Genomic DNA, 20,052 nt, shown 5'->3' with positions numbered 1-20,052 from the left:
GACATATTACCAGGGAGAATGGACTCCTCAGATTGCTGCAAAGTCGTCAAACTACAGGGAGCTGTATGCGATCTGGAAAGTGTTATACCAGGCCCAGTCACAGGTCAGGGGCAGACACGTAAGGATACTGTCCGACAATGTCACAGCAGTGGCATTTCTAAGACACCAAGGAGGTCCGAAACATCTACCGCTGCAACATCTAGCGGACCAGATTTTCAGATGGGCAGAGAAATCTGTCAAATCCATCTCGGCAGTTCACCTGGAAGGCGCCAAGAATCAAGTAGCAGACTTCTTGAGCAGAACATCTGTACATCCCGGAGAATGGGAACTGAACCTGGAAATATTCAACAGTCTGTGCCAGAAGTGGGGAATACCTCAGGTGGATCTTTTTGCCACCAGGTCAAATGCAAAGACCAGAGCATTTTTTTCTCTCAATCCTCTAGATGGAGCCACAGGAGTAGACGCCTTATCTCAGTATTGGGGAGAAGGTCTCCTGTACGCATTTCCGCCTCTTCCTCTGATACCGAAGACACTCAGGAAGATACAAGACGAGAGAGCAACTGTAATCCTGGTGGTTCCTTTTTGGCCAAAAAGGAGCTGGTTCTCTCTACTATCCAGAATGTCAACAGAGAGACCAATCTTACTACCGAACAGGCAGGACCTTCTGCTACAGGGCCCGGTGTTCCACAAAGACCCGGACTCTCTACACCTATCTGCTTGGATCCTGAACGGCAAACCCTAAGATCCAGAGGCCTGTCAGAAGAGGTCATTACCACTCTCCAGGCAAGCAGAAAGCCAGAGACTTTGGCAATTTATAACAAAATTTGGAAGCGGTATTGTTCCTTTCTGGGAGAGGTTCCTGTGGATATGTCAAAACCGGATATTCCCAGAATCCTCGACTTCCTGCTACTCGGGTTTGAGAAGGGCCTCCGGCCTAGTACTTTAAAAGTACAGATTGCAGCGCTCAGTGTCTTTTTTGATATGTCACTAGCCTCCCATCCTTGGATAGCAAGATTTTCCAGGGCCACACAGAGAATGAGACCTCTTGTGAGAAAATCAACTCCTTGGGACCTAAACCTGGTCCTTAATACCTTGTGTAAAACCCCGTACTTGTTATCAGAGGATATGGGCAGAGCCAATCTCTCCTTCAAAACTGCCTTCCTGATTGCCATCACATCAGCTAAAAGATTAGAAGAGATGCAGGCTCTTTCCACTCAGGACCCATATCTTCAGATCTTCGACGACAGGATAGTCTTAAGGTACCGTTTACACTAAACGACTTACCAACGACCAGCGATACGACCTGGCCGTCATCGTTGGTAAGTCGTTGTGTGGTGGGGAAAGACTTCGGCATCGTTGAAATTGTCTTCAACGATGCCGAAGTCCCCCTGCAGCACCCGGGTAACCAGGGTAAACATCGGGTTACTAAGTGCAGGGCCGCGCTTAGTAACCCGATATTTAGCCTGGTTACCATTGTAAATGTAAAAAAAAAAACAGTACATACTCACATTCCGATGTCTCTCACGTCCCCCGCCGTCAGCTTCCCTCACTGACTGTGTCAGCGCCGGTCGTAAAGCAGAGTACAGCGGTGACGTCATCGCTGTGCTCTGCTTTATGGCCGGCGCTGACAGTCAGTGCAGGGAAGCTGACGGCGGGGGACGTGACAGACATCGGAATGTGAGTATGTACTTTTTTTTTTTTACTTTTACAATGGTAACCAGGGTAAATATCGGGTTATTAAGCGCAGCCCTGCGCTTAGTAACCCGATATTTACCCTGGTTCAAGTGAACACATCGCTGGATCGGCGTCACACACGCCGATCCAGCGATGACAGTGGGTGATCAGTGACCAAAAAAAGGTCCTGATAATTCCCCACGACCAACAATCTCCCAGCAGGGGCCTGATCGTTGGTCTCTGTCACACATAACGAGATCATTAGCGGGATCGTTGCTACGTCACAAAAAGCGTGACGTTGCAACAATATCGTTAACGATATCGTTATGTGTGAAGGTACCTTTACGCTATGTGCACACGTTCAGAAAAGTCCTGAGATTTCCGGACATTTTCTGCATGAAATCCGCAAGAAAACCGCATGCGTTTTTGCCGCGGTTTTTTCCGGACACTTCCCAATGCATTTTGGAGTGGGAAATCCGCAAAAAAAACGGAAAATTAATAAACATGCTGTGGTTTTTACCGCGATGCGTTTTTTTGTGTGGAAAAAAACGCATCATGTGCACAAAACATGCAGAATTCATTCTAAATGATGGGATGCTTATTGTATGTGGTTTTTTTTGCGGTTTTATAGCGTTTTTATCGGGAAAAAACGCAACGTGTGCACACAGCCTTAAGGCGTAACCAAGCCTTCCTTCCCAAGGTAATGTCCTCAACAAATATAAATCAGGAGATAATCCTTCCCTCATTCTGCCAACACCCTAGAAACACAAAGGAAGGGGTCTACCATAACCTTGACGTTAGGGAGACTGTTCTAAAATACCTGAGGGCGACGGAAGATTGGAGACGGGACACTAACTTATTCATACAGTACGTGGGTCCAAATAGAGGTTGTAAGGCAAAATCAACCATTGCTAGGTGGATAAAAACCATGATAAACCTAGCATATACAGACCAAGGGAAAGATCCCCCGGATATTCTTAGGGCCCATTCAACCCGAGCTATCTCTACATCATGGGTACATCATGAGCTTCAGCTGAGCAAATTTGTAGGGCGGCGACTTGGACCAGTCTTTCTACCTTTGCAAGACACTATAAATTAGATGTCTCATCAGATCAGTTAGCTTTTTGAGCTGGAAAACGGTAATTAGTCTTACCAGTAATTGTATTTCCAGGAATCCACCTGACAGCACTACTAGTTCCCTCCCACTGCAAGTTTTACTATTGACTAATGTGATGTAACATTGGTATATGACTGTTAATAAACTCTCTTTTTTGCATCCATCCAGATGTGGTACTTAGAAAATCACTGGTGGGTGGAGTGGGGAGGGTCCTTTTAACCGCTTGTTGTTCCTGTCCCACTGAGGGTAAGAAGGACGTCCTCCAATGGTGCTGTCAGGTGGATTCCTGGAAATACAATTACCGGTAAGACTAATTATCGTTTTTTTTTTTTCACATTAATGTACCCTCTGCACCCCATCTTGACTGAAAAAAAAACCCAGAAATGTAGAAATTGCTGCAGTTTATTTAAAAAAGAAAAATCAAAATATCACATGGTCATAAGTATTCAGACCCTTTGCTCGGACACTTATTGGAGTCCAGCTGTATATATAGTTAAACTGATAGGACTTGATTTGGGAAGGCACACACCTGTCTATACAAGACCTCACAACTCACAGTGCATGTCAGACCAAATGAGAATCATGAGGTCAAAGGAATTGGCGAAGGAGCTCAGAGACAGAATTGTGGCAAGGCACAGATCTGGCCAAGGTTACAACAGAATTTCTGCAGTACTCAAGGTTCCTAAAGGTACCGTCACACGGGACGATATCGCTAGCGATCCGTGACGTTGCAGCGTCCTGGCTAGCGATATCGTCCAGTGTGACAGGCAGCAGCGATCAGGATCCTGCTGTGATATCGCTGGTCGGGGAAGAAAGTCCAGAACTTTATTTGGTCGCTGGACTCCCCGCAGACATCGCTGAATCGGCGTGTGACACCGATTCAGCGATGTCTTCACTGGTAACCAGGGTAAACATCGGGTTACTAAGCGCAGGGCCGCGCTTAGTAACCCGATGTTTACCCTGGTTACCATCGTTAAAGTAAAAAAAAAACAACCACTACATACTTACCTACCGCTGTCTGTCCCCGGCGCTGGGCTTCTCTGCTCTGGCTGTGAGCGCCGGGCAGCCGGAAAGCAGAGCGGTGACGTCACCGCTCTGCTTTCCGGCCGCTGTGCTCACAGCCAGAGCAGAGAAGCACAGCGCCGGGGACAGACAGCGGTAGGTAAGTATGTAGTGGTTGTTTTTTTTACTTTAACGATGGTAACCAGGGTAAACATCGGGTTACTTAGCGCGGCCCTGCGCTTAGTAACCTGATGTTTACCCTGGTTACCGGCATCATTGGTCGCTGGAGAGCGGTCTGTGTGACAGCTCTCCAGCGACCAAACAGCGACGCTGCAGCGATCCGGATCGTTGTCGGTATCGCTGCAGCGTCGCTTAGTGTGACCGTACCTTAAGAGCACAGTGGCCTCCATAATCCTTAAATGGAAGAAGTATGGGACCACCAGAAGTTTTCCCAGACCTGGTCGTCCAGACAAACTGAGCAATCGTGGGAGAAGAGCCTTGGTGACAGAGGTAAAGAAGAACCCCAAGATCACTGTGGCTGAGCTCCAGAGATGCAGTAGGGAAATGGGAGAAAGCTCCACAAAGTCAACTATCACTGCAGCCCTCCACCAGTCAGGCCTTTATGGCAGAGTGGCCTGACGGAAGCCTCTCCTCAGTGCAAGACATATGAAAGCCGCATAGAGTTTGTTCAAAAACACATGAAGGACTCCCAGACTATTAGAAATAAGATTCTCTGGTCTGATGAGATGAAGATAGACCTTTTTGGTGATAATTCTAAGCGGTATTTGTGGAGAAAACCAGGCACTGCTCATCACCTGCCCAATACAATCCCAACAGTGAAGCATGGTGGTGGCAGCATCATGCTATGGGGGTGTTTTTCAGCTGCAGGGACAGGACGACTGGTTGTCATTGAAGGAAACATGAATGTGGCCAAGTACAGAGATATCCTGGATGAAAACCTCTTCCAGAGAGCTCTGGACCTCAGACTTGGCAGACGGTTCACCTTCCAACAAGACAATGACCCTAAGCACACAGCTAAAATAACCAAGGAGCGGCTTCAGAATAACTCTGTGACCATTCTTGACCGGCCCAGCCAGAGCCCCGACCTAAACCCAACTGAGCATCTCTGGAGAGAACTGAAAATGGCGTCCACCAACGTTCACCATCCAACCTGACGGAACTGGAGAGGATCTGCAAGGAGGAATGGCCGAGGATCCCCAAATCCAGGTGTGAAAAACTTGTTGCATCATTCCCAAGAAGACTCGTGGCTGTACTCGCTCAAAAGGTGCTTCTACTCCATACTGAGCAAAGGGGCTGAAGACATATTTCAAAAAATTTCTACATGTCTGTTTTTTTTTTTAGTCAAGATGGGGTGCAGAGTGTACATTAATGAGAAAAAAAAATAACTTTTTTGAATTTACCTAATGGTTGCAATGAAACAAAGAGTAAAAAAAATGTAAAAGGGGTCTGAATACTTTCCGTACTCACTGTTGAGTGCATTATACTATATAGAGGCCTTTGGGGAGTGAATTATACTATATGGAGGACTATGGTGAGTGCATTATACCGTGTATAGGGGAGCATCATACTGTGTATAGGGGAGCTGTACGGGGGAGGGGTCCTCAGAACATTATTAAATGTTAGGTGGTCACTTTTTGTTATAGGGGCACTTTGGTTATTGTGACTGTCAAAGGGGCACACAGGGCATTATTACTTTCTAGGGAGCAAAATGTGGGCACTGTTTTCTAGGGCATTACTATATTCTAAGGGTTGTTTTACCATTTAGAAGGCACATAGACCCACACAGCAGGGGCAGTAATAGAGACACATACGGCAGCAGCGGCTCAGTATTGGGGTATCAGGTGCAGTAATAGGGACACATACGGCAGCAGTGGCTTAGTATTGGGATATCAGGGGCAGTAATAGGGACACATACAGCAGCAGCGGTTCAGTATTGGGGTATCAGGTGCAGTAATAGGGACACATACGGCAGCAGCGGCTCAGTATTGGGATATCAGGTGCAGTAATAAAGTCACATACGGCAGCAGCGGCTCAGTACTGGGGTATCAGGTGTAGTAATAGGGACACATACGGCAGCAGAGGCTCAGTATTGGGGTATCAGGTGCAGTAATAGGGACACATACGGCAGCAGCGGCTCAGTACTGGGGTATCAGGTGTAGTAATAGGGACACATACAGCAGTAGAGGCTCAGTATTGGGGTATCAGGTGCAGTAATAGGGACACATACGGCAGCAGCGGCTCAGTATTGGGATATCAGGTGCAGTAATAAAGTCACATACGGCAGCAGCGGCTCAGTACTGGGGTATCAGGTGTAGTAATAGGGACACATACGGCAGCAGAGGCTCAGTATTGGGGTATCAGGTGCAGTAATAGGGACACATACGGCAGCAGCGGCTCAGTACTGGGGTATCAGGTGTAGTAATAGGGACACATACAGCAGTAGAGGCTCAGTATTGGGGTATCAGACGCAGTAATAGGGACACATACAGCAGCAGCGGCTCAGTATTGGGGTATCAGGTGCAGTAATAGGGACACATACGGCAGCAGCGGCTCAGTATTGGGGTATCAGGGGCAGTAATAGGGACACATACGGCAGCAGAGGCTCAGTATTGGGGTATCAGGGGCAGTAATAGGGACACATACGGCAGCAGCGGCTCAGTATTGGGGTATCAGGTGCAGTAATAGGGACACATACGGCAGCAGCGGCTCAGTATTGGGGTATAAGCAGGATGAGGAGTTTGTGCAGGTTGGGAATAGTCCCATTGGGGACAGTGCTGAAGATGTGAGATGTGAAATGTGTCTTTGTTGTTTTCCATAGGGATTCACCAGACGTAAGGCAGAATAGTACACGTCGCCACAGCAGCCTGTGATCTGCCACCCACAAAAATAATGTATGCCATGCTGCAGACGGACAAGTCACCACACCCAGTAACAGAGGAGTCACCCTGTTTTCAACCTCTTTCATCCACTGAGATACAACTGTCCTGATATTTCTAGGGTCCCACAGATAAAAAAAAATAATATTAACACTAAAGTCTAAAACAGGAGGAACTTTCTTATCCACAAACCGCACTACACATGGAGGACAGGTAGAGAGTGACAGACCCCACACTACACATGGAGGGCAGGTAGAGAGTGACAGCCTCCACACTACACATGGAGGACAGGTAGAGAGTGACAGACCCCGCACTACACATGGAGGACAGGTAGCGAGTGACAGACCCCACACTACACATGGAGGACAGGTAGAGAGTGACAGACCCCACACTACACATGGAGGGCAGGTAGAGAGTGACAGCCTCCACACTACACATGGAGGACAGGTAGAGAGTGGCAGACCCCGCACTACACATGGAGGACAGGTAGAGAGTGACAGACCCCGCACTACACATGGAGGACAGGTAGAGAGTGACAGACCCCGCACTACACATGGAGGACAGGTAGCGAGTGACAGACCCCGCACTACACATGGAGGACAGGTAGCGAGTGACAGACCCCGCACTACACATAGAGGACAGGTAGAGAGTGACAGACCCCGCACTACACATGGAGGACAGGTAGAGAGTGACAGACCCCGCACTACACATGGAGGACAGGTAGCGAGTGACAGACCCCGCACGACACATGGAGGACAGGTAGAGAGTGACAGACCCTGCACTACACATGGAGGACAGGTAGAGAGTGACAGACCCCGCACTACACATGGAGGACAGGTAGAGAGTGACAGACCCCGCACTACACATGGAGGACAGGTAGCGAGTGACAGACCCCGCACTACACATAGAGGACAGGTAGAGAGTGACAGACCCCGCACTACACATAGAGGACAGGTAGAGAGTGACAGACCCTGCACTACACATGGAGGACAGGTAGAGAGTGACAGACCCTGCACTACACATGGAGGACAGGTAGAGAGTGACAGACCCCGCACTACACATGGAGGACAGGTAGAGAGTGACAGACCCCTCACTACACATGGAGGACAGGTAGAAAGGGACAGACCCCACACTACGCATGGAGGACCGGTAGCCAGATCCTGCACTACACATGGAGGACAGGTAGCGAGTGACAGACCCCGCACTACATATGGAGGACAGGTAGAGAGGGACAGACCCCGCACTACACATGGAGGACAGGTAGAGAGTGACAGACCCCACACTACACATGGAGGACAGGTAGAGAGTGACAGACCCCACACTACACATGGAGGACAGGTAGAGAGTGACAGACTCCGCACTACACATGGAGGACAGGTAGAGAGTGACAGACTCCGCACTACACATGGAGGACAGGTAGAGAGTGACAGACCCCTCACTACACATGGAGGACAGGTAGAGAGTGACAGACCCCGCACTACACATGGAGGACAGGTAGAGAGTGACAGACCCCGCACTACACATGGAGGACAGGTAGAGAGTGACAGACTCCGCACTACACATGGAGGACAGGTAGAGAGTGACAGACCCCTCACTACACATGGAGGACAGGTAGAGAGTGACAGACCCCGCACTACACATGGAGGACAGGTAGAGAGTGACAGACCCCGCACTACACATGGAGGACAGGTAGAGAGTGACAGACCCCTCACTACACATGGAGGACAGGTAGAAAGGGACAGACCCCACACTACGCATGGAGGACCAGTAACCAGATCCTGCACTACACATGGAGGACAGGTAGCGAGTGACAGACCCCGAACTACACATGGAGGACAGGTAGAGAGTGACAGACCCCGCACTACACATGGAGGACAGGTAGAGAGTGACAGACCCCGCACTACACATGGAGGACAGGTAGAGAGTGACAGACCCCTCACTACACATGGAGGACAGGTAGAAAGGGACAGACCCCACACTACGCATGGAGGACCGGTAGCCAGATCCTGCACTACACATGGAGGACAGGTAGAGAGTGACAGACCCCGCACTACAAATGGAGGACAGGTAGAGAGTGACAGACCCCTCACTACACATGGAGGACAGGAAGAGAGTGACAGACCCCGCACTACACATGGAGGACAGGTACAGAGTGACAGACCCCACACTACACATGGAGGGCAGTACTGGGGTACTATAGTACTAATAACCCCCCATGTTACATACTATTGCGTATAATTAGTTGGCCAAACTCACCGATTTCGGCGGGATAGTACAACCATGTATTGTGTATGGCGCCTTGTGGCAACACCGCATTTAATCTGAATTATCCAGACATATTTCAGTAGGGCCAAGGACATGAGCTAGATGTCATGTGAGAATGACTGTTGACCCTTCTTGTCACTGAATTATTGATCACTGGCCGCCATTTGTTGACTGGCTGCTGATCAGCTATTGTATTGCTGTCCTAGTATTGTTCTACTATCTTTGGGAAATAAAGGCGCAATGTTTGAAGGTTTGTTATTATGTTGATGACCCATTGGTGCTCTGCAATATGAAGGACGATCTATGGATCGTGGTGGAATGACTGAGAAGTTGTGACCTATAAAAAGGAAGATCTGCCTGTGTTCAGAGAGAGTCTACATTTTAATAAGTCATGGCATCATCACTTCAACTGAAGAAATACAGAGCTGCCACATTTGACCATCGCTGAACCATGGATACGTTTGGCGAAACCTTGTATGGACTCAATGGAGGGTCATCTTTCTACGCTTGTCCTTACCTCCTTTCTGTGTGTGTACCACAGGTGGGGTAGGGACCCTGGAAGATCTGAAGTCGCAGCTGCTATTAACCCAGCGAGTCAGTGGAAAGGTGAGACTCTAATGTGGACCATCTGGGGTACAGTGCTGGGACTGTTCTGGGGCTGGGTTTTGTGGTTCAATAAACATTGCACGTAGTATACTACTCAGAACTGGGGTGCTGCAGGGGACTGGTGTTCTCAGGCACCATCCAGGGCTCCACAACCAGGGAGATATACAAACAGACCCAGCAGACCATTGATGAGGCATGCACAGCAGGTTTCGGACACTACAATGCCTAACCCCACCAACTCGGTCTTGGGAAGAGGACCAGAGTGGATGTATAGCCGCAACAAGAAATGACAACTACAGGAGTTGTGCCAGCTTCGACGGATTGAATACCGGACCACCGACACTCGGTTGCATTTGATCAAGGATATGGTCTGCTGGGATGCCCAGAACGTCATGGATAACAATGAAAACTCTGTTGAAGTGGACCCAGCTGCTGCCAAATCCAGGATCCAATGGTAGTCTGGAATCCAATACCCAGTCACCAGCAGCCAGAATCCAGGAATTGTTGATTGCATTTGGGACCCGGAGCCTTAAGTGAGGAGAGGGCTTGTATTATTAAATCAGTTTTGGGAGTTCCAGTACCCCTACCACCAACATCGGACCCTACTTCTATGATGTCCCACCGCCAAGGAAATCATCTTCACTACAGAGACATGCCAGTGTTTAATAAGTTCAACACAGAGGTTGACGAACATCTGCAGGATTTTGAGACTCTAATACTAGGGGATCCTAGTTAATGATAAACTTACCTGGAGCAGCCAGTGCCAGGCAGCAGCTGCCAAGGCAAACAGGATCATGGGGTGCATTAAAAGAGGTCTGGATACACATGATGAGAGCATTATACTGCCTCTGTACAAATCCCTAGTTAGACTGCACATGGAGTACTGTGTCCAGTTTTGGGCACCGGTGCTCAGGAAGGATATAATGGAACTAGAGAGCGTACAAAGGAGGGCAACAAAATTAATGAAGGGGATGGGAGAACTACAATACCTAGATAGATTAGCGAAATTAGGATTATTTAGTCTAGAAAAAAGACGACTGAGGGGCGATCTAATAACCATGTATAAGTATATAAGGGGACAATACAAATATCTCGCTGAGGATCTGTTTATACCAAGGAAGGTGACGGGCACAAGGGGGCATTCTTTGCGTCTGGAGGAGAGAAGGTTTTTCCACCAACATAGTAGAGGATTCTTTACTGTTAGGGTGGTGAGAATCTGGAATTGCTTGCCTGAGGAGGTGGTGATGGCAAACTCAGTCGAGGGGTTCAAGAGAGGCCTGGATGTCTTCCTGGAGCAGAACAATATTGTATCATACAATTATTAGGTTCTGTAGAAGGACGTAGATCTGGGGATTTATTATGATGGAATATAGGCTGAACTGGATGGACAAATGTCTTTTTTTCGGCCTTACTAACTATGTTACTATGTTACCCACAGCTGACTGGGCTAAATACCTGTGGACTAGTTTGACTGGTCGGTTACGGGATGCTGCCCGGTCACTTGGACCTCAATACTGCCTGGATTATGGAACTATTAAGGACACCCTGCTGGCACTTTTTACCATCACGCACCAAGTTCTGGATATTGTCTCCTATGTAGAATTTGGCAGTCAACTCCGGAGACACTGCAACCGCTGGCTCGATAGTAGGCCTGCCCACTCCGTTGCTCCCCTTCGGGACGTGATCATGCTTGAGCAACTTATGGAGAACATGGCCCCAGAAATTCAACAGTGGGTAGCCGACCAGAAGCCCGACACCCCAGAGCAAGCAGCCCGATAGGCTGACGAGTTTACAGCCAACCGACCCAGCTGGAAACCCAATATGCCCACCGATCCCAGAAGACCCATCAAAAAAAGATTTGACTGGCCATCAGTCACTCAAGCAGGATTTTCCCGCTTCCCAGCAGAAAACCCACCAAGACAAAGGGTTATTAACAGTACCAGTAATTTGCCTCACCCACGTTGCTGTTATACATGCGGGTGCTTTGGACACGTTGCCAAAGATTTTTCCCAGGGCCGGGGCCTCATGCCTGGAGCCCATCTTCCGGCAAATCCAGGCAACATCTGCCAAGATGAGCCATCAGGGTCTGAGGGGCACTACCCCCGGGATACACCAGAAAAGGATGAAGTGATATACCCTGTTCACACTATATGGCAGGTTGACCACCCTACATCAGCCAACCTCCATAGCCACCTCCAGCCAGTCAAGGTCAGTGATATCAAGGCCCAGACAGAGACCTCGGAACAGTGGGCCTTCCATCACCATAGCCAGCCCAGATACTGTACCACAGAACATAATTTACCAGGCCGCCAAGTGGCCTTCTCCAGGGTTGGGGGTCAGCACTTGGGAAATGGGTGCATTTTTGTGGGCAATTTACCGGCCAAAGTACGAGAGAAGGAGCTGGACGGGTTGTTCCATCAGTATGGGAGGATCCGTACCATCGATCTGAAGAATCACGGGGCAGGAGGTGCCACACCATTTGCCTTCACCACCTTCCAGTATCCGTGGGAGGCGGAAAACGCCGTGAGTGGAAGCAATGGATACAAGTTCGGTTCTCGTCGTTTACATGTGGAGTTTCCCAGGTCAAGCAGGAGACCAGGGGGAGGTTATGGGGGACTCCGCTGAAGGAACGGGTCACTTTCTCGGCAAGCTGAATACAGAGTCCTTGTCTCAGAGCTTTCCCCTCGGGATAGTTGGCAGGATCTATAAGATCATATGAGAGAAGCTGGAGATGTCTGCTATGTGTACAAGGTTGGCTCGGGGATTGTGGAGTTTGTTCCCAAGGACGACATGGAATATGCTTTGAGGCAACTGGATGATACAAAGTTTAGTTCTCATAAAGGTGAAACCTCTTACATTCGTGTCTCTGCTTGAAGACATGCTAATGGACTGTCCTCGATCTCGAAAAGTGGAGAAGGATGATTGGAAGCCTATCATGTCTGGCTAATTAAGATGGGGGAGGTATGTGCCGACACCGGATTTAATCTGAATTATCCAGACATATTTCAGTAGGCCCGGGGACATGAGCTAGAGTTCATGTGAGAAGGACTGTTGACCCTTAAGGTACCGTCACACTTAGCGACGCTGCAGCGATACCGACAACGATCCGGATCGCTGCAGCGTCGCTGTTTGGTCGCTGGAGAGCTGTCACACAGACCGCTCTCCAGCGACCAACAATGCCGGTAACCAGGGTAAACATCGGGTAACTAAGCGCAGGGCCGCGCTTAGTAACCCGATGTTTACCCTGGTTACCATCCTAAAAGTAAAAAAAAACAAACACTACATACTTACCTACAGCCGTCTGTCCTCCAGCGCTGTGCTCTGCACTCCTCCTGTACTGTCTGTGAGCACAGCGGCCGGAAAGCAGAGCGGTGACGTCACCGCTCTGCTTTCCGGCTGACCGACGCTCACAGCCAGTACAGGAGTGCAGAGCACAGCGCTGGAGGACAGACGGCTGTAGGTAAGTATGTAGTGTTTGTTTTTTTTTTACTTTTAGGATGGTAACCAGGGTAAACATCGGGTTACTAAGCGCGGCCCTGCGCTTAGTAACCCGATGTTTACCCTGGTTACCAGTGAAGACATCGCTGAATCGGTGTCACACACGCCGATTCAGCGATGTCTACGGGGAGTCCAGCGACGAAATAAAGTTCTGGACTTTCTTCCCCGACCAGCGACAGCACAGCAGGGGCCTGATCGCTGCTGCCTGTCACACTGGACGATATCGCTAGCGAGGAAGCTGCAACGTCACGGATCGCTAGCGATATAGTCTAGTGTGACGGTACCTTTATTGTCACTGAATTATTTTTCACTGGCGGCCATGTGTTGACTGGCTGCTGATCAGGTATTGTATTGCAGTCCTAGTATTGTTCTACTATCTTTGGGAAACAAAGGCGCAATGTTTGAAGGTTTGTTAATATGTTGATGACCCATTCAGGCTCTGAAATATGAAGGACGATCTATTGATGTTGTTTGCACACTCCTGCAGTAAGGGATGGCCTCCTACCTCCTTCCCCCAAGCCTGTGGTGGAATGACTGAATGAGAAGTTGTGACCTATAAAAAGGAAGATCTGCCTGTGTTCAGAGAGAGTCTACATTTTCAGAAGTCATGGCATCATCACTCCAACTGAAGAAATACAGAGCTGCCACATTTGACCATCGCTGAACCATGGATACGTTAGTAGAAACCTCGGTTGGACTCAATGGACGGTCATCTTCCAAGGCTTGTCGTTACCTCCTCTCTGTGTGTGCACCACAGGTGGGGGTAGCGACCCTGGAAGATCTGAAGTCACAGCTGCTATTATGCCGGTGAGTCAGCGGAAGGGTGAGACTCTAATGTGGACCATCTGGGGAACTGTGCTGGGACAGTTCTGTACGCTACTGTGTTTTGAGGTTCAATAAAGCTTTGCTACACATTTACCCTCACCCTGTGTTGTCTGAGTAGCGTTATGCCCACGTTAAAAGCAGAGCAGGAGTTCGGTGGGACAATCCCTGGTCGATGAGGTTCCATCTAGCGGACCTGGGCACCCGCCAACCCCCCATGTCTCCACAGGTCTCCTGACAGATGACGTTGTGGGTGAGAAGAATCATGTAGCTGGAATGTTAACAGCCAAACCTCCGAGGAGTCTGGCAGCCCCTCTCAGAGAAGGCCAGAGTACCGGGCCGAGTCCAGGGGGCTAGCACTGGGTCAGGGTCTTGCCTTGCGTGACCCAACAATGTAGGAAAGCCATAAGGCTATCAACAGCCACTTAAGACACTTTAAAAGGGATACTCGGGGCAAAACAGAAAATGCTTGGTGCCCTACATCCCCAAAGTCTCAATCATCTCTCTGCAGTCACTTCTGAGACCCAAGATAATCCTCCAGCCAGACATTAACCTAGCACGGACATGATGGTGATAGTTTCGTCTGCTGGTCCGCTTTTCTCCCTGTTATCAGTTAGTGGGTAAAGGCTGTGTGTTCTTCAATAGGCTTAGGCAAAGGAAATCCCCCAAAACAAGCTACCCCCTATCCCTCATCCAGAATGGCATGTGCAGCCTCCGCTCCATTCATGTGCATGGGACTGCTCTGCACCATACTTGGCCATCTCCATCAGTCCCATAAGGCCAAACAATTGCGCCTCTGCTCCATTCAGAGACCCATGTTTAGGGGTCCAGATCCCCAAAAGGGATTGAATTAAGACATCCATATGTGAATTGAAAGGAGAGATTCCTCTTCTAACGCTGGTGCACTATTAAGATCAATGGCCCTTTTATCTGCAGAGCGTCTATCATGTGTCATGGTGAATGGCCTCATTCAGGAACTTTCATACAAGTCTTTGTGGGCACCGGGTACATACAGCTGCTGGTATATATATATATATATATATATATATATATATATACATACACCAAGAGGAACTGCCCAAAAAAACAAACAGATCAGACGGCATATAATAGGATCCCATTATTATACTGGCAGCAGGTGATCCGTTACAGAACGTTGCCCCGTCTGCCTTCCAAAGGGAGATAACCCTAAGTCACATCATGCGGCGCTCTGGTATATGTAGTACAGTCGCACTCATTGCAGTGTAAATATACGATCATAAAAAATTTAAAAAAAAACAACCTGCTGCCACCACAAGGAGGTGCTCACTGCGTACATATCGGTAGAAAACAGAGGTAAACCACCTGTACGTCTCTTACAGTCAGACACATCTACGTTCTCAGAAGATAAAACTAATACATGGATAAAAGTGGTTTAAAAACAAAAAAGGCCACTATGAAAAAATAAAGTCTGAACTGTTGAAGATGGAAGAATCAAAAGGAACTGATAGACAGACGAAGCTCCAACAGATAAAACAGTTGAGACAGCGCTTGGTAGATAAAGATGCCGGAATAGAAACATCTGGACACAGAACGAACTCGATTCTTATCGCGTTTTTGTCCGTTTTTCTTCTAGTTTTTGACTTTTTAAAGCTCATTTTTTTATTTGACCCATACTCTCCTTTTAATTTATGCCTTTTTTAAAGTCTACTTTATATTTGTTCGCCTGTTAGGTTTTTTATGTTCGCCATTTTTGGCCTGTTCATCAATTGCAACTTTCGTTGTGCATCATTTTCGACAAGAGGCAGGCAGCAATATGCAGATCAGAAAGCTTAGACAAGCCATGATGGATAGTCAATAACTACATAAGGAGACGGACCGAGCCGATCAAGAGTCTGGACCCAATAGACTAAACCTTAGCTGTTTGAGTGTATGACAGCTGCAGGCTTATGCTTTAGAGGGACTGTAAGTCTCAGGCAGTGATGACTGATATAGTTCCTGTACTTGTAGTTCCCCACTGGACTGCACTGTATCCCCCCTCAGTAACACTTCGTGTCAGTCCCTTTAGTTAATTCTACATGTTGTGTTGTTGCAGGTAATGATTGCTTTGTGTCCTTAGTGAAAAAAAGATTCCTGAATGCCGAGGATTCTGCTGAAAGCGTAAATCAGCAACAGTGACCATATCAGTGTCTGATATTTGTGAGCATTTCACTGATAACATAGTAACATAGTAACATAGTTAGTAAGGCCGAAAAAAGACATTTGTCCATCCAGTTCAGCCTATATTCCATCATAATAAATCCCCAGATCTACGTCCTTCTACAGAACCTAATAATTGTATGATACAATATTGTTCTGCTCCAGGAAGACATCCAGGCCTCTCTTGAACCCCTCGACTGAGTTTGCCATCACCACCTCCTCAGGCAAGCAATTCCAGATTCTCACCACCCTAACAGTAAAGAATCCTCTACTATGTTGGTGGAAAAACCTTCTCTCCTCCAGACGCAAAGAATGCCCCCTTGTGCCCGTCACCTTCCTTGGTATAAACAGATCCTCAGCGAGATATTTGTATTGTCCCCTTATATACTTATACATGGTTATTAGATCGCCCCTCAGTCGTCTTTTTTCTAGACTAAATAATCCTAATTTCGCTAATCTATCTGGGTATTGTAGTTCTCCCATCCCCTTTATTAATTTTGTTGCCCTCCTTTGTACTCTCTCTAGTTCCATTATATCCTTCCTGAGCACCGGTGCCCAAAACTGGACACAGTACTCCATGTGCGGTCTAACTAGGGATTTGTACAGAGGCAGTATAATGCTCTCATCATGTGTATCCAGACCTCTTTTAATGCACCCCATGATCCTGTTTGCCTTGGCAGCTGCTGCCTGGCACTGGCTGCTCCAGGTAAGTTTATCATTAACTAGGATCCCCAAGTCCTTCTCCCTGTCAGATTTACCCAGTGGTTTCCCGTTCAGTGTGTAATGGTGATATTGATTCCTTCTTCCCATGTGTATAACCTTACATTTATCATTGTTAAACCTCATCTGCCACCTTTCAGCCCAAGTTTCCAACTTATCCAGATCCATCTGTAGCAGAATACTATCTTCTCTTGTATTAACTGCTTTACATAGTTTTGTATCATCTGCAAATATCGATATTTTACTGTGTAAACCTTCTACCAGATCATTAATGAATATGTTGAAGAGAACAGGTCCCAATACTGACCCCTGCGGTACCCCACTGGTCACAGCGACCCAGTTAGAGACTATACCATTTATAACCACCCTCTGCTTTCTATCACTAAGCCAGTTACTAACCCATTTACACACATTTTCCCCAGACCAAGCATTCTCATTTTGTGTACCAACCTCTTGTGCGGCACGGTATCAAACGCTTTGGAAAAATCGAGATATACCACGTCCAATGACTCACCGTGGTCCAGCCTATAGCTTACCTCTTCATAAAAACTGATTAGATTGGTTTGACAGGAGCGATTTCTCATAAACCCATGCTGATATGGAGTTAAACAGTTATTCTCATTGAGATAATCCAGAATAACATCCCTCAGAAACCCTTCAAATATTTTACCAACAATAGAGGTTAGACTTACTGGCCTATAATTTCCAGGTTCACTTTTAGAGCCCTTTTTGAATATTGGCACCACATTTGCTATGCGCCAGTCCTGCGGAACAGACCCTGTCGCTATAGAGTCCCTAAAAATAAGAAATAATGGTTTATCTATTACATTACTTAGTTCTCTTAGTACTCGTGGGTGTATGCCATCCGGACCCGGAGATTTATCTATTTTGACCTTATTTAGCCGGTTTCGCACCTCTTCTTGGGTTAGATTGGTGACCCTTAATATAGGGTTTTCATTGTTTCTTGGGATTTCACCTAGCATTTCATTTTCCACCGTGAATACCGTGGAGAAGAAGGTGTTTAATATGTTAGCTTTTTCCTCGTCATCTACAACCATTCTTTCCTCACTATTTTTTAAGGGGCCTACATTTTCAGTTTTTATTCTTTTACTATTGATATAGTTGAAGAACAGTTTGGGATTAGTTTTACTCTCCTTAGCAATGTGCTTCTCTGTTTCCTTTTTGGCAGCTTTAATTAGTTTTTTAGATAAAGTATTTTTCTTCCTATAGTTTTTTAGAGCTTCAATGGTGCCATCCTGCTTTAGTAGTGCAAATGCTTTCTTTTTACTGTTAATTGCCTGTCTTACTTCTTTGTTTAGCCACATTGGGTTTTTCCTATTTCTAGTCCTTTTATTCCCACAAGGTATAAACCGCTTACACTGCCTATTTAGGATGTTCTTAAACATTTCCCATTTATTATCTGTATTCTTATTTCTGAGGATATTGTCCCAGTCTACCAGATTAAGGGCATCTCTAAGCTGGTCAAACTTTGCCTTCCTAAAGTTCAGTGTTTTTGTGACTCCCTGAAAAGTCCCCCTAGTGAAAGACAGGTGAAACTGCACAATATTGTGGTCGCTATTTCCTAGATGCCCGACTACCTGCAGATTTGTTATTCTGTCAGGTCTATTAGATAGTATTAGGTCTAAAAGTGCTGCTCCTCTGGTTGGATTCTGCACCAATTGTGAAAGATAATTTTTCTTGGTTATTAGCAGAAACCTGTTGCCTTTATGGGTTTCACAGGTTTCTGTTTCCCAGTTAATATCCGGGTAGTTAAAGTCCCCCATAACCAGGACCTCATTATGGGTTGCAGCTTCATCTATCTGCTTTAGAAGTAGATTTTCCATGGTTTCTGTTATATTTGGGGGTTTGTAACAGACCCCAATGAGAATTTTGTTACCATTTTTCCCTCCATGAATTTCGACCCATATGGACTCGACATCCTCATTTCCTTCGCTAATATCCTCCCTTAAAGTGGACTTTAGACAAGACTTTACATAGAGACAAACCCCTCCTCCTCTCCGATTTTTACGATCCTTTCTAAACAGACTGTAACCCTGTAAGTTAACTGCCCAGTAATAGCTTTCATCTAACCATGTCTCGGTTATTCCCACTATGTCAAAGTTACCTGTAGATATTTCTGCTTCTAGTTCTTCCATCTTGTTTGTCAGGCTTCTGGCGTTTGCGAGCATGCAGTTTAGAGGATTTTGTTTTGTTCCAATCTCCTCACTGTGGATTGTTTTAGAAATGTTCTTACCTCCTTTCTGAGTATGTTTTCCTGGATCTTCTTTGTTCGAGTCTAATGTTTTTCTTCCCGTCCCCTCTTCTTCTAGTTTAACGCCCTCAAACGATAACTTGGTTTGCACCGCCTAAATATTATGTACTCCCCCAGGGTCAGGCTCCCTTCCCTCATTTTTCCACCTTTGGACCCTTTCTTGTCTCGTCACCATCTTTACTAAGTCATTGTTCCTTTCGATTAACCCACCTACCTAATGGGTATTATACTGATACTAAGACTCTGCGTTCTGCTAATGGTCCTGATTTTTTTGTATATCTAATAATCTTTTACCCCATCAGAGACCTGACTTTTCCAATATATGACATTTTATTGTCCTCCCTGTACTGACAATCTCTCAGCCACTTGGGGGAGCTCAAGAGCCATTTAAAGATAAATCTAATATTGAGTTCAATGGAAACTGTATAAATCAGTCTTCAGTGAGCTCCCCCTAGTGGTGACTGAAGGAAGCCAGATTTTTATTATTTCAATACATGGTTTTAAATAAAAGGTGCAAATTCAAATAAAAAAAAAGGATAAAACAATATAAATTATATTTTTTGGTATTATTTTAGCCAGAAAAATCTATGTAAATAATTTTATGTATAGAAAAAAAAAAATTCTAAAATACTTTTGATCTCTTCGACATAGAAATATTTACAGGGGTGAATTTACAAAACAGATGATTCTTTCTATAGGAAAGCGAGTAGTATGTTAGGTCAATGTGAAGGATGTACGCACACTAGACATTCATGGAAACCTATGGGACATATTTACAGCAGGTTCATTGTACAGAAGCCGACGTGTCACCTCTATGTTACAGCATACCCTGTGATAATAATAAGCAGAGTCATCCACACATCCATAAGACACATGATGACAGGGTTTCCCAATGTTAATGCATCACTCTGCTGACAAAACAATGTATAATTGCAGAACAGATAGTGCAGAGATTATATATCATGCATGAAAGAGACGATGGAAGCCAGAAAGTTTGCAAA

At 46.6% G+C, this 20,052-nt stretch overlaps 1 protein-coding gene and 1 pseudogene across 2 annotated transcripts in view; one reads left to right on the top strand and one right to left on the bottom strand.

The window, feature by feature from the left end:
• Positions 1-20,052, bottom strand: part of TMEM63A (transmembrane protein 63A) — a 61,794-nt gene that overhangs the window by 35,428 nt on the left and 6,314 nt on the right. The gene's annotated exons all lie outside the window — the stretch shown is intronic.
• LOC138637649 (serine/arginine-rich splicing factor 9 pseudogene) lies at positions 11,383-12,483 on the top strand (annotated as a pseudogene).

This window comes from Ranitomeya imitator, chromosome 5 (assembly GCF_032444005.1).
Source record: "Ranitomeya imitator isolate aRanImi1 chromosome 5, aRanImi1.pri, whole genome shotgun sequence".
In the NCBI taxonomy this organism is placed as follows: Eukaryota; Metazoa; Chordata; class Amphibia; order Anura; family Dendrobatidae; genus Ranitomeya; species Ranitomeya imitator.
Note: the sequence above shows the minus strand (reverse complement) of the source record. Positions and strands in the feature narration are given on the sequence as shown.